Source organism: Monodon monoceros, unplaced genomic scaffold (assembly GCF_005190385.1).
Source record: "Monodon monoceros isolate NGI ecotype Baffin Bay Population unplaced genomic scaffold, NGI_Narwhal_1 Super_Scaffold_4, whole genome shotgun sequence".
NCBI lineage: Eukaryota > Metazoa > Chordata > Mammalia > Artiodactyla > Monodontidae > Monodon > Monodon monoceros.
The window spans coordinates 18,678,116-18,692,262 of NW_021703781.1; the positions used below are offsets into that span (position 1 = coordinate 18,678,116).

The 14,147-nt window shown below is 36.3% G+C and overlaps 1 protein-coding gene across 1 annotated transcript in view; it reads right to left on the reverse strand.

Annotated features, from left to right (window-relative positions):
- The window catches only part of CTNNA3 (catenin alpha 3), a 1,596,010-nt gene extending 1,582,169 nt beyond the window's left edge, over window positions 1-13,841 (reverse strand). The window contains exon 1 of the mRNA XM_029245646.1: window positions 13,645-13,841. The gene's annotated coding sequence lies outside the window, so the exon portion shown is untranslated. The remainder of the gene's footprint in view (window positions 1-13,644) is intronic.
- Window positions 13,842-14,147: the final 306 nt, after the last annotated feature.

Sequence of the window (14,147 nt, forward strand, 5' to 3'; positions counted from 1 at the left end):
AGCACTATTGACATTTTAGACTGGATAATTTGTTATGGGGGGCTGTCTTGACTTGTAGGATGTTTAGCAGCATCCTTAACCTCTAACCACTAGATGCCAGTATCACCAGCCTCCTCGTTGTAACAATCTCAAATGTCCCTAGAGATTGTCAAATGTCTTCTGGGAAGCAAAAGGACTCTAGGTTGAGAACCTCGATATTGCAGAGCACTAAAAATCTGCATATATTATCACAGAATTATTGTTAGCATCTTTGAGTAATCATGGCATTGAGAACTGACAAATGTTATCCCATATATCAAAAAGGTAGGTTCTGAAAATCTGATGTTCATTCACAGCAAATTTTAATACAGTATCAAAATATTATTAATTGGAAAAGAGAGCAATGATCCTGTGAATTCTGGTATAGTTTTATTAAGAGCCACTCATACTAAACTAATATAATTTTTTCTCTTCTTTTTTTTTCAATTTCATAACTAAAGAGGGTAAATTGGTTTCAGTAAATCTTTTTTAAAATCTTCTTTGACAAGCTAAAGAAATGTTAGCTGTCTCATATACTGTTGGCTGAAGTATATATTGGTAAAAATCTTTTGGGGAGGCATTCTGGCAACATCCATAAATTTTATATGCACAAATTCTTAGACTAAACAAATATATTTAGGAATCTGAACATGTGTACAAAGATGGATGTCAAGGGAAGCAATATTTTTTGTGATAATAAAAAGCTAGAAACAACCTAAATGTGCATCAAAGTGGGACTAGTTAAATAAATTGTCATATATTCTTTCATTGGTGTGATTTGAACTGTAACCAGAGAAAAAGTCTTAGGAAGTATACAGAATCCAATTAGATTTCATTTGCCTAGAAGTAGGGGAGATATTAAAAATATTTAACAACTAGCATGGCTTAGGTCCCAACCAAACAGAGTCTAGCTTGGAGCTGGGTCTTGGAAAGCCCCATCTATGCAAGGTGTTCACCTTTTAGTTGCTGGGTCTAGGGGAGTTCTAGAGGGTCCTAGGCAGAGACCAAGTGGAGGAAGGCCACTAGTGAGGGGGAGAGGAAGTACAAAAGCATTTCATATTTTAACAATTTGTATGGCCTTACTGGGGAATATCAGTCCTCACCAAGAGATAGAAACAACATTAAAATAATCCAGAATAGCACAGAACAATAAATTGGTTAAATTCAACCAAGTGGCAGCTATGATGAAGAGTAAATTCATACATACTGATGTGTAACAATTCTTTTTTTTAATTTTCACCAGAAACTGGTAGCAGTTTCCTTGCAAAAAGAGGACCAGAGAGCTTCCCTGGTGGTGCAGTGGTTGAGAATCTGCTTGCCAATGCAGAGGACATGGGTTTGATCCCTGGTCCGGGAAGATCCCACATGCAGCGGAGCAACTACGTCCATGCGCCACAGCTATTGGGCCTGCACTCTAGAACCCATGAACCACAACTAGTGAGCCCACGTGTCACAGCTACTGAAGCCCACACTCCTAGAGCCCATGCACTGCAACAAGAGAAGCCACCACAATGAGAAGCCTGCGCACCACAACAAAGAGTAGCCCCCACTCACCGCAACTAGATAAAGCCCACATGCAGCAACAAAGACCCAACACAGCCAAAAATAAGTAAATAAATTAATTAATTTAATTTAAAAAAAGAGGGCCAGAGAACTGAGGATCTGAGGTCAAGGCAGAAGGAAGATGTATTCTCACTGTATACTCTTTGTGACGAATGCTATATGTTTGCTAACACCCCATCCAGCCCTCGCCCAGCTTTCCTCCTCTACTCGAGAGACTGGAAAGCTAAGAAACCTACTCTTCTCAGACTCCCTTGAAGTAGTGCGACCCAGATTTCACCAACCAACGACAGCTTGGGTGAGATATTTAAAGGTCACAGGCATCAGATCCTTCTGGGAAAGTTGTGGTAGGACTCTACTGCCCAGTGCAAAAGCCAGGAAAAATGGAAGCTAGCACACCTGTAGGACCATTCCTCAGGTACATATGGACATTTTTCCTAGCTTCATTGTCTTTGGCTGCTGCTCTGGCTCTCCAGGAGACTCTATGAGCTATCAAGTAACATTTATGAAACTCTTTCTGCTGGAGCTAGCCAGAGCAGACTCTTTGTTGCAATCAAGAACCCTAGCTAATGGGAAGCAGCCACATAGCATAGGGAGATCACCTAGAGGGGTGGGATAGGGAGGGTGGGAGGGAGACGCAAGAGGGAGGGGATATGGGGATATATGTATACATACAGCTGATTCACTTTGTTATAAAGCAGAAACTAACACACCATTGTAAAGCAATTATACTCCAATAAAGATGTTAAAAATAAAAACAGAACCCTAGCTAAGGCACCCTTTGCTAAAATAAAAAATAAATGTACATATATAAGTTTTTCAGTTTAAAAAATTAAGTTTTATAAAAATGTTTTAAAAATAAAATTTATGTGGGCTGGATGGTGGTACAGTTCAGGGAGGACACACCTAACTGAAGAAGCAAATCCAAAATAGCGAGCCCAAAGATCTGGGTCCCCAAATCCCCTTTGAATATCAGCTGTGTCTCAACCACCAGAGGCCATCTTAGAAATGCAAATATGGACTCAAATCAATGGCTCCCCTTCTTACAAATAATAGCCAATTTTAAAAATATGATGGAAGGAAAGATACCAAAATATGATGGTACCAAAGATACTTGTGTAAAATGTATAAAATACTTGTGTAAAGACAACTTTAAAACTCTACTGAAGGATGCAGAAAAAGAATTGAGTAAACAAAAAGATGATGTATAGGTAGATTAAACATTAAAAAGGCATTATTTCTCCCTAAATTAAAATACTCACAGGCTATTATAATAATTTTATAAAATGTTACACTAAAATTCATCTGGAAATAAACATTATGTAATTACATGTAGGAAAATCCTGAAAGGGCAGAAAAGAATAAGGAGAAAGATTAATCCTTCCAGATATTAAAACATGTTATAAAATAAAGTTATTTTAAAAGTAGGGAATGCATCAGCAAGGTAGCAGGATACAAGATTAGTATACTGAAATCTGTTACATTTCTTTACACTAACAATGAAAAAAAAATCACGTCAGAAAAATAAAATACCTAGGAATAAACTTAAAGGAGATGAAAGACCTATAAGCTGAAAACTATAAAACACTAACAAAGGAAATTGAAGACAATTCAAAGAAATGGAACGATATTCCAAGCTCTTGGATTGGAAGAATTAAAATTATTAAAATGGTCAGGCTTCCCTGGTGGCGCAGTGGTTGAGAGTCCGCCTGCCGATGCAGGGGACACGGGTTCGTGCCCCGGTCCGGGAAGATCCCACATGCCGTGGAGCGGCTGGGCCCATGAGCCATGGCCGCTGAGCCTGCGCGTCCGGAGCCTGTGCTCCACAGCGGGAGAGGCCGCAGTAGTGAGAGGCCCACGTACCGCAAAACAAAAATAAAATAAAATAAATAAATAAAATGGTCATACTACCCAAAGCAACCTACACATTTAATGCAATCTCTATCAAATTGCACATGACATTTTCCACAGAGCTAGAACAAATAATCCTACAATATATATGGAACTACAAAATACCCAGAATTGCCAAAGCAATCCTGAGGAAAAAGAACAAAGCTGGAGGCATAACCAGATTTTAGACTATAATACAAAGCTACACTAATCAAAACAGTGCGGTACTGGCACAAAACATATAGACATATAGATCAATGGGACAGAATGGAGAGCCTACAAATAAACCCACGCACCTATGGTCAATTAATCTACGACAAAGGAGGCAAGAATATACAGTGAAAAAAAGACAGTCTCTTCAACAAGTGTTGGGTGTGGGGAAAGCTGGACAGCTACATGTAAATTAATGAAATTAGAAAACTCCCTCACACCATATACAAAAACAAACTCAAAATGGTTTAAAGACCTAAATATAAGAAATGACACCATAAAACTCCTAAAAGAGATCATAGGCAAAACATTCTCAGACATAAATTATAGCAATATTTTCTTAGATCAGTCTCCCAAGGCAAAAGAAATAAAAGCAAAAATAAACACATGGGGCCTAATCAAACTTCAAAGCTTTTGCACAGCAAAGGAAACCATCAACAAAACGAAAAGACAACCTACAAAATGGGAGGAAATACTTGCAAACAATGTGACCAACAAGGAGTTAATAGCCAAAATATACAAAGAGCTCATACAACTCAATATCAAAAAAATAAACAACCCAATCAAAAAATGGTCAGAAGATCTAAGTAGACATTTTTCCAAAGAAGAGAGAGATGGCCAACAGGCAAATGAAAAGGTGATCAACATTGTTACTTATTAGAGAAATGCAAATCTAAAGCACAATGAGGTATCACCTCACAACACTCAGAATGGCCATCATTTTAAAATCTACAAATACATGCTGGAGAGGGTGTGGAGAAAAGAGAACTCTCCTACACTGTCGCTGGGAATGTAAATCGGTGCAGCCACTATGAAAAACAGTATGGAAGTTCCTCAAAAAAGTGAAACTAGAGTTACCATATGATCCAGCAAACATACTTCTGGGTATATGTCAAGAAAAAAAATGAAAACTCTAATTCAAAAACATAAATGCACCCTAGTGTTCATGGCAGCATTATTTACAGTAGCCAAGACATGGAAATAACCCAAGTGCCCATTAACAGATGATTGGTTTGATAAGATGTTGTATATATATATACAATGGAATATGACTCAGCCATAAGAAAGAATAAAATACTACCATTTGCAGCAACATGGATGCACCTAGAGAACATTACACTTAGTGAAGTAAGTCAGACAAAGACAAATACTATATGATATCACTTATATGTAGAATCTAAAATTAATAATACAAATGAATCTATATATAAGACAAAAACAGACTCACAGACATAGAAAACAAACTTACAGTTACCAAAGGGGACAGGGAGGGAGAGAAGGACAAATAAGGAGTATGGGATTAACAGATACAAACTACAATACATAAAATTAATAAGCAACAAGGATTTACTGTGTAGCACAGGAAATTATATTGAATATCTTATAATAACCTATAATGGAATACAATCTGAAAAAGGAAATAACTGAATCACTTTGCTATATACCTGAAACTAACACAATATTGTAAGTCAACTATCTTCAATTAAAAAAAACTTTTTTTAGAATAAATAAATAAGAACAGAAAAGGGGGGGAAAAAGTAGAGACTGCAGAAAAATTAGATAAAAATATTACCAGAACAAACTTATGGTTACCAAAGGGGAAAAACAGGGTGGGATAAATCAAGAGTTTGGGATTAACATATACACACTACTATATATAAAATAGATAACCAACAAGGACCTACTGTATAGCCTAGGGGACTCTAGTCAATATTCTGTGATAACCCATATGAGAAAAGAATCTGAAAAAGAATGAATATATATATATATATATATATATATATATATATATATAGGTATAACTGAATCACTTTGCTGTACACCTAAAACTAACATAACATTGTAAATCAACTACACTTGATATAAAATAAAAATTTAAAAAAAAAGAATATTACAGAACAGGAAGAAGAGTGAAACACAGACTCTAATATAAATTTAGCTTATGATAAAGATGGCATTTTAAATTAGCAGGAAAGGGGACTTCCCTGGTGGCCCAGTGACTAAGACTCCGTGCTCCCAATGCAGGGGGCCTGGGTTTGATTCCTGGTCAGGGAACTAGATCCCACGTGCCACAACTAAGAGTTCGCATGCCGCAACTAAAGGTCTCACATGCCACAACTAAAAAGAGATCCTGCATGCTGCAACTAAAGATCCCACATGCCACAACTAAAAAAAAAAGTATCCCACATGCCACAACTAAGACCTGGCACAGTCAAATAAATAAATAATATATATTTTTTTTAATTAAAAATAAATTAGCAGGAAAAAGAGTGACTCAAATAAATCATATTAGACCAACTAAATAAACATTTAGAAGAAAAATTAAAATACAGCTGACTCCCAGCCTCACTCATTTGCTCAAAATCAATTCCAGATGTAGCAAAGACTTTTAAATTCTGAAAGAAAGTATGAGTGAATTTATATATAATACATTTATGTATAATAATTGAAGTAGAAATTCCTTTCTAACCAAACACAAAATCCAGAAACCATAAAGGAAGAACTTTTAAAAATTGAACACAAAAATATTTTATTTTATGTATGATTTAAAAATAAAACATAAAAGTAAAAAAAAAAAACAAATTGGGAGAAAATACTTGCAACATATTAAACAGACAGAAAGCTAATTTGCTTAATTTACTATGAGGGAATAAAGAGAAAAAATGAGTACCAGAACTCCTTGCCAGAGCAATCACATAAGAAAAAAAATAAAAGGCATCATATTTGGAAAGGAAGAAGTAAAACTGTCTCTATTTGCAAATATGATTTTATATACAGAAAATCTTAAAGATCCTACTGAAAAACTGTTAAATCTAATCAATGGATTTCAAAAAGTTGCAGGATACAAAATTAACATACAAAAATCAGTAGCATTCCTATACACTAGCAACAAATTATCTAAAAAAGAAAAAAAGAAAACATTTCCATTTACAATAGCATGAAAAACAATAAAATACTTGGGAATAAACTTAACCAAGAAGGTAAAAGATCGCTACTCTGAAAACATTGATGAAAAAAATTGAGGAAGACACAAATAGATGGAAAAGTATCCCATGTACATGGATTGCAAGAATTAATATTGTTAAAATGTCAATCTCTAGACGGACCAAAAACCATCTAAAGAGTCAATGCAAATCCTATCAAGATTTCAATGGCATTTTTTCAGAAGTAGAAATAAACAATTCTAAAGTTTATATGGGATCACAAAGGACCCAGAATAGCCAAAGTAATCCTGAGAAAAAAGAACAAAGTGAGAGGCATTACACTTCCTGATTTCAAGCTATACCATAAAGCTATAGTAATTAAAACAGTATGGTACCTGCATAAAAATGACAAATAGACCAGTGGAACAGAATAGAGAAACCAGAAGTAAACCTAAGCATACGGTCAATTAATATTTGACAAGGAAGCCAAGAATACTCAACAGAGAAGAGTCTCTTCAATAAATGGTGTTAGAAAAAATGGATATTCACATGTGAAAGAACAAAACTAGACCCCTATCTTACACCACTCACAAAAATTAACCTGAAATGGATTAGAGACTTAAATGTAAGGCCTAAAACCATAAAACTTCTAGAAGAAAACATAGGCAGTAAGCTCTTTGACATCAGTCTTAGTAATATTTTTTTGGATGTGTCCCCTCAGGCAAGGGAAACAAAAGTAGAAATAAACAAATGGGGAACTTCCCTGGTGGCGCAGTGGTTAAGACTCTGTGCTCCCAATGCAGGGGCCCAGTTTCAATCCCTGGTCAGGGAACTAGATCCCACATGCATGCTGCAACTAAGAGTTTGCATGCCACAACTAAGAAGCCCGTGAGCTGCAACTAAAAAGCCCACGTGCCACAACTAAGACCCAACACAACTAAGTAAATAATTAATTTAAAAAATAAACAAATGGAACTACAGTAAACTAAAAAGCTTCTGCACAGCAAAATAAACAATCAACAAAGTGAAAACATAACCTACAGAATGGGAAAAAATACTTGCAAATCATATATTCAATAAGGGGTTAATATCCAAAACAAACAAAGAACTCATTCAACTCAACAGCAAAAAAAATAAATAACCCAATTAAAAATGGGAAAAGACCTAAATACACATTTTTCTGAAGACTATATACAAATGGCCAACAGGTACATAAAAAGATGCTCAACATCACTAGTCGTTAGGGAAATGCAAATCAAAACCACAATGAGATATCACCTCACACCTGTTAGACTGGCCATAATCAAAAAGATAAGAGATAACATGCGTTGGCAAAGATGTGGAGAAAAGGGAACCCTGTGCATTGCCTTGGTGAGATTGTAAACTAGTACAGCTACTGCAGAAAACAGTATAGAGGTTCCATAAAAAATTATAAACAGAACTACCATATAATCCAGCAATTCTACTTCTGGGAATACATCCAAAGGAAACTAAACACTAACTCAAAAAGATACCTGCACCCCCATGTTCATAGCAGCACTATTCACAACAGCCACAACATGGAAACAACTTAAGAGTCCATCGGAAGGTGAACAGATAAAGAAGTTGTGGTCTATTATGTACTGTGTAATGGAATATTATGCAGCCATAAAAAATGAGGAAGTCCTGTCATTTATAACAACAGGAATGGAACTTGAGGGCATTATGCCAGGTGAAATAAGGCAGACAGAGAAAGAAAAATATTGTATGAGCTCATTCATATGTGGAATCTAAAAACAAAAAAAAAACTAAACTCATGGAAAAAGAGATCATATTTGTGCTTACCAGAGATGGGGGTGGGTGAAAGGAGAATTGGAGGAAGGTGGTAAAAAAGGAACAAATTTCCAGTTATAAAATACATAACTACTTGGGATGTAATGTACCATATGATTATAGTTAACACTGCTGTATGACATGCATGAACGTTATTAAGAGAGTAAATCCTAAGAGTTCTCATCACAAGGAAAAAAATTTGGTTTCTCTTTTTCCCTTTTCTTTTTATTGTATCTACATGAAATGATGGATGCTAACTAAACCTATTGCAATAATCATTTTACAATACAGTTGACCCTAGAACAACATGGGGAGTAGGAGCACTGACCCTCCCAGCAGTCAAAACTCCACAGATAGTTTATAGTCACTGTTCATATCTACGGTTCCTCCATATCTGCAGTTCTACATCCGAAGATTCAACCAACCACAGATCATGTAATACTGTAGCATTTACTATTGAAAAAAATTCACTTCTAAGTGGACCTGTGCCATTCAACCCATGTTGTTCAAGGGTCAACTGTATATGTAAGTCAAATTTATTTAGAGAGATACACCTTCCATAGACAGAACGTGGTCTGTCTCAAAAGGCAAGAACAGGGGCTTCCCTGGTGGTGCAGTGGTTGAGAGTCCGCCTGCCGATGCAGGGGCCGCGGGTTCGTGCCCCGGTCCGGGAAGATCCCACATGCCGCGGAGCGGCTGCGCCTGTGAGCCATGGCCGCTGAGCCTGCGCGTCCGGAGCCTGTGCTCCACAGCGGGAGAGGCCACAACAGTGAGAGGCCCATGTACCAAAAAAAAAAAAAAAAAAAAAGGCCAGAACAGCCTTGGGAGAAACAACTCCACAGACAGAGTATGAGCCATCTCAGAAGGCAAGAGGCCCCAAAATATGGGATGGTTAGTTTTTACGGGCTGGGTAATTTTATAGGATAATGAGTGGGAGGATTATTCCAACTATTTTGGGGAAGGCGTGGGTATTTCCAGGAATTGGGCTAGTGCCCGCTTTTTGACCTTTCATGGTTAGCCTCAGAACTGTCATGGCGCTGGTGGGTGTGTCATTTAGCATGTTAATGTATGACAATGAGCGTATAATGAGGCTCAAGTTCCACTGGAAGTCAAATTCTCCACCATCTTGGACCTAGTTGGTTTTAAACAGTTTATGTCGTGTCCTGTGGCTATGTCATTCTTTTAAAGGTTGTGCCCTGCCCCCTTCCCTCCTGTTTCACATACAGCAGTAAAATACCATGAAGCCACTGAAAAGAATGAGGTAGGTCTACATGAATTGCTATGCATCTGTCTTAACTAAATGTAACTGTCCTAATTCACGGAAAATGTGGGGATGCAAGATGCAGATCAGTATGCATAGCATTAAGCCCTTTTTTCTTGACCGAAATCAGGGTTCTGTAAATTAGCAAGAAGAGCAGAATGCATAGATATTGCACAGGCAACCAGCAGTGCCTATCACAGATTATTTGATTCTTAAAACTAGGATTCTTTTGGTACCCCATATTGGGGAAATAGGAACTGCTGATTCTAACAGAAAAGCTAGTTAATCATGCAAATTTCCATGGAAACATAATCTATGCACTCCAGCCCTGGACTAAGACAGACCCTGGTACTTCTGGAGAATCACACAGAGGTAGGTTTTACTTCTCACTCTCTCTTCATCCCTATCCACAAAAACACAAACACTAGAAAGGAAACACCATATGGGCAGGGCTTTAATTTGGTTCACTAGTATCTATCCCCAGAACTAAGAATAATATCTGGTACACAAGTCATCTAGAAAGAGTAAAATAATCCAAAGCCAACGTTGGAGTAGAGCCAATGTAGCCCTTTGAGGAATCCTGCCTCTCAGTCATTCTATGTGTTCTCAGTGAGCTAACCTAGGGCCTTTTTGCATTGATACTACCTCCAGAAGCCTCATCAACTGAGACCTGGTAATTCATTTATTATCTAGTTAATTGTACACCTCGATCCCAATTCTCTACTCCATATGCCCATAAATAAGGAAGATAAATGCTTGTATGTTCCCTTTCATCTGTTTCAAGTAACAGATTGAGAACTGTTGATCACATTTTGAATGGTGCTAATACAAAATAGGGTCTAAAGTCTTCAAGTTCCAGTACTTGAAGGTCTTTCTTTGTGCTAAACATTGCCTTCTCCATCAAATCTTTTTCACCGTTAATGGCGGGACCTGAGGCAGCACAAGAATACCAATTAGGATAATGAAAAGCAGGAAAAAGAGGTGAGGGAGTGGCAGTGACAAATAAATCTGACCTAATTTACAATTTTGCACATAGGAACTTAGTCACTTCTCAGACCCTGGAAGTTAGTGATTAAATTGGTAGCAGATTACTGGCTGTGTCCCAGACAGCAATAATGTAATTAAACATAGTAATTAAGCATGTGAAAATCAGGTGCAACAGTTAATAGTCGTGTTCCTTTTCAAAAATTCTATAGTCTCAATTATCTGTCACTTTCCATTAGGTTTGCAACTTGGCTAAACTCAGGAGTTCCACCCCACAATATCATGTCACTTAAAATCCAGTATCCTAGCAAGATTTAGAAAATCATGCTTTTTGAGTCTCTAGACTAACATTCCCATGAGCCAATGATCCATAAATAAACACTATTTTTAAGTCTTCATTACGAAGCACATAGTTTCTCTTCAAGCAATATTGGGCTGCCAACTTCTCTACTTAAGTCTTAATCCCTTCTATTCCAAAGAAAAAATAGAAACATGCAAGCAGAAGTTCAGAGTGAATAAAGAATGTAACTTCCATCTTTCCATACCTATGATATTTCTCTAAATATCACTGTAAAAATAAAATTCTACAATTTAAAAAATTTTAATACAGGCAGAATATATTCTTTAGGAATTCACAACCCTCTACCTCACCTCCCATCAAATACTGATGTCTCTACTCTCTCCACTTGGATTTCTGTACCAGCTACTACTTCCAAAAATCAAATCATTTTATTTATCACCAATTTCTTAGCTTTTTTACTTCAATATATTATATTTCTACAACCATAATTCCCAAATTCAATACCAATAACAGAATTAAAATTTCACATCTTCCCTAACTCCCACCCTACCCATGCCTTATTCCATTCTCATGTTTCCCTAAGCAGAAAATCCCAAAACTGAAACTCTGCTTTTGCATGTACCATCTATCCTTTTTCTTTCCACTTTGCTGCCTACAGATTTTCTCCAAATAATTCTAATTTCCAAAAAATTTTATTATAAAATATTTGTTCTTCCTAATTCTATTTCTTTGCCACAGTTGGATCATAAAATGCATATAAATCAGAACAACATATAGATGATTCTCTACGAAGGTTATTTATAAATTTAAAGTCCAAAATAATGTAAGCAGTCAATAATACTGTCTGTCGGTTTCAGGGAGAGATGAAGAATTTTTAACATGTAACTTTGTTGATACCTGTGAAAGTCCATAAGTTGAAATTTTGTAAGTAGAGGAGATTCTGTCCTTCCAAGTACTAAGTATATTGCTATCTATGTGCCTGATAACTGTGTTTTGCATCTCATGGACACTCAATAAATATTTCATTTGGGAGATAAGGAATTTTACAAAGCCTTAAAAGAAAAACAGTAAAAATCCATCTTCTTAAAAATCACAATCTTTGCCTTCAACTCTAATGTTCTCTAATCTGACAAGTACACATTTAAGAACAGAGCTTAAAGAAATGACCTTTAAAATAAATAAATACACACACACACACACACACACACACACACACACAGCACCTAGATGTTCAACAATGATTTAAAAAAATTATATATCCATTCACTTGGAAGAATGTTAGGCAGCAGTCTAAAATAACATCTATGTAGATTAGGTAATATTATATGGAAAATATTTTCGTAAAGGTTAAATGAAAAAGCAAGGTTCCAAATTTTATCTACAGTATTACTGCAATTCATTTTAAAGCTGTACAGATAAAAAAGACTAAAAGAACATGCATCAATGAGATTACAGATAATTTTTCTCTGTGCTTTCAAAATTCCTACAATAAGCTCATATTACTTTTATAATGAAAAGAAAATAAGTTTTACTATAAAAATCCCAATATTTTACTCAGTTAAGAAGGAAGGCTCAGACCATGTATAGGACACAACAAATAGAAATAGCTGTATATATGCTGTTGGCATTTTGGGCTTCTCCATTTAACAAATGTGTCCTATGCTACTATTAAGGTAATTCTTTATGGTGGGTAATGAAATTGTAATAGTCCATCCAAATATGCCATTCGAATTTGACTACTGATAATCCACATCTCCAAATCACAATTTTTCTCATATATGCTGACACTTTAGTCTGTCTAAAAAAGCTAGCCACAAACCCAGGACCAAGGCTTATCTGAAATCCTATTTTTCCCACATGTGTGTTTTAAGCAAATCTTTGGATCTCCTGTATCTTCTGATATGTTGCAACTGTCTTTCTCAGTGGTGCATATCCATGACTCAAAACCTCTACAGTTAATGAACCCCCCGATACCTAACCTAAATTTCTTCTTGTTTCCATTCGTACTTATTCCTCCCAGTTCTGTCCTCAGTGCAACTGAGAGCAATTGCTCACAGTCACTCAGACACCATCAGATAGTGACCTTCTCTTTACATTATTACTTCCCATATTCATCTCATACAGTGTAATTTTCATTTGATTATAAATGGTGGTAAAAACGGTTCTGAGAGATTCCTCAATTTCTTAATGTTACTGCCAATTATAAAACAAATATATAAGGCAAATATTAAATTCAAAAATTAAGGCTTTTGCCACTATCTCATTTTTAAAATCTCCCATTTACTGTGAACAAGCTTTGGGTTGAAAGTAAAATTCCTTCAAATATTTTGCCCCAGCCCCATGCCAAAGCACAAGCAACCAGACAACATCTTATCTTTTCCTGCACAGGATCCCAATCGGTTTTTTATAGCCAGAAACTCTCTGAATGCAAAGTACGACCTTGGCTACTAGCTTCCCCTGGCACTAGCTTGAAAGTTATTTATAACTTTAAACTTAGCGTGAAAGCCTACATTTCTCACCATAACTAGTCAAAACATTCCCGTTTTATATAATAATGTGTTCTTTAATTCAGAAAGAAACCCCACATTTTAAACCTATAATATATAACTAAGGCAGAGCAATTTCAACGCAGAAACAAAAAAGCACTGAAGTCCAGCTCCTCTTTTTACAAACTTGACTCTTACCTTTCTGTTGCTTCCTATAAAGTAAATGTGTTTAAACTTCAGCTCTTGTAGGAAATTTTCCAGAAAGAGTTTGGGGGAGAAAAAAAAAAAAAGACGACTTCTTGGTTAGTCACAGAGTTACAGAGTACCAAATTGAGAGGCAGTGACAGTGGGGCAGTCACTTCAGCTGAGCGTCATTCACCCAGGATGAGAAAGAAGGGGGAGGTTACAAACCAGGGTGGGTGGTATCTAATCCTGAACTGCTAGTCACTGACCTCACTGACAACTTGTTACTGAAAATACTTTGTTGAAAAAGGCCAGACACATACTTTGCCTAGAGATCTACAAACAAAGCTGTCAGGAAGCTCTAAATAAGTTAGATCTGCATTTCTCTAGTCCCTTTCCAAAATAAGGACCTCTTACATCTAATTAAAGCTGAACGCTGGAATTATCAAGAGTGAAAAATGATAAAGCAGGAATAGTCCAGGAAATCCACACATCAAAAGATCAATTATGTAAAATTC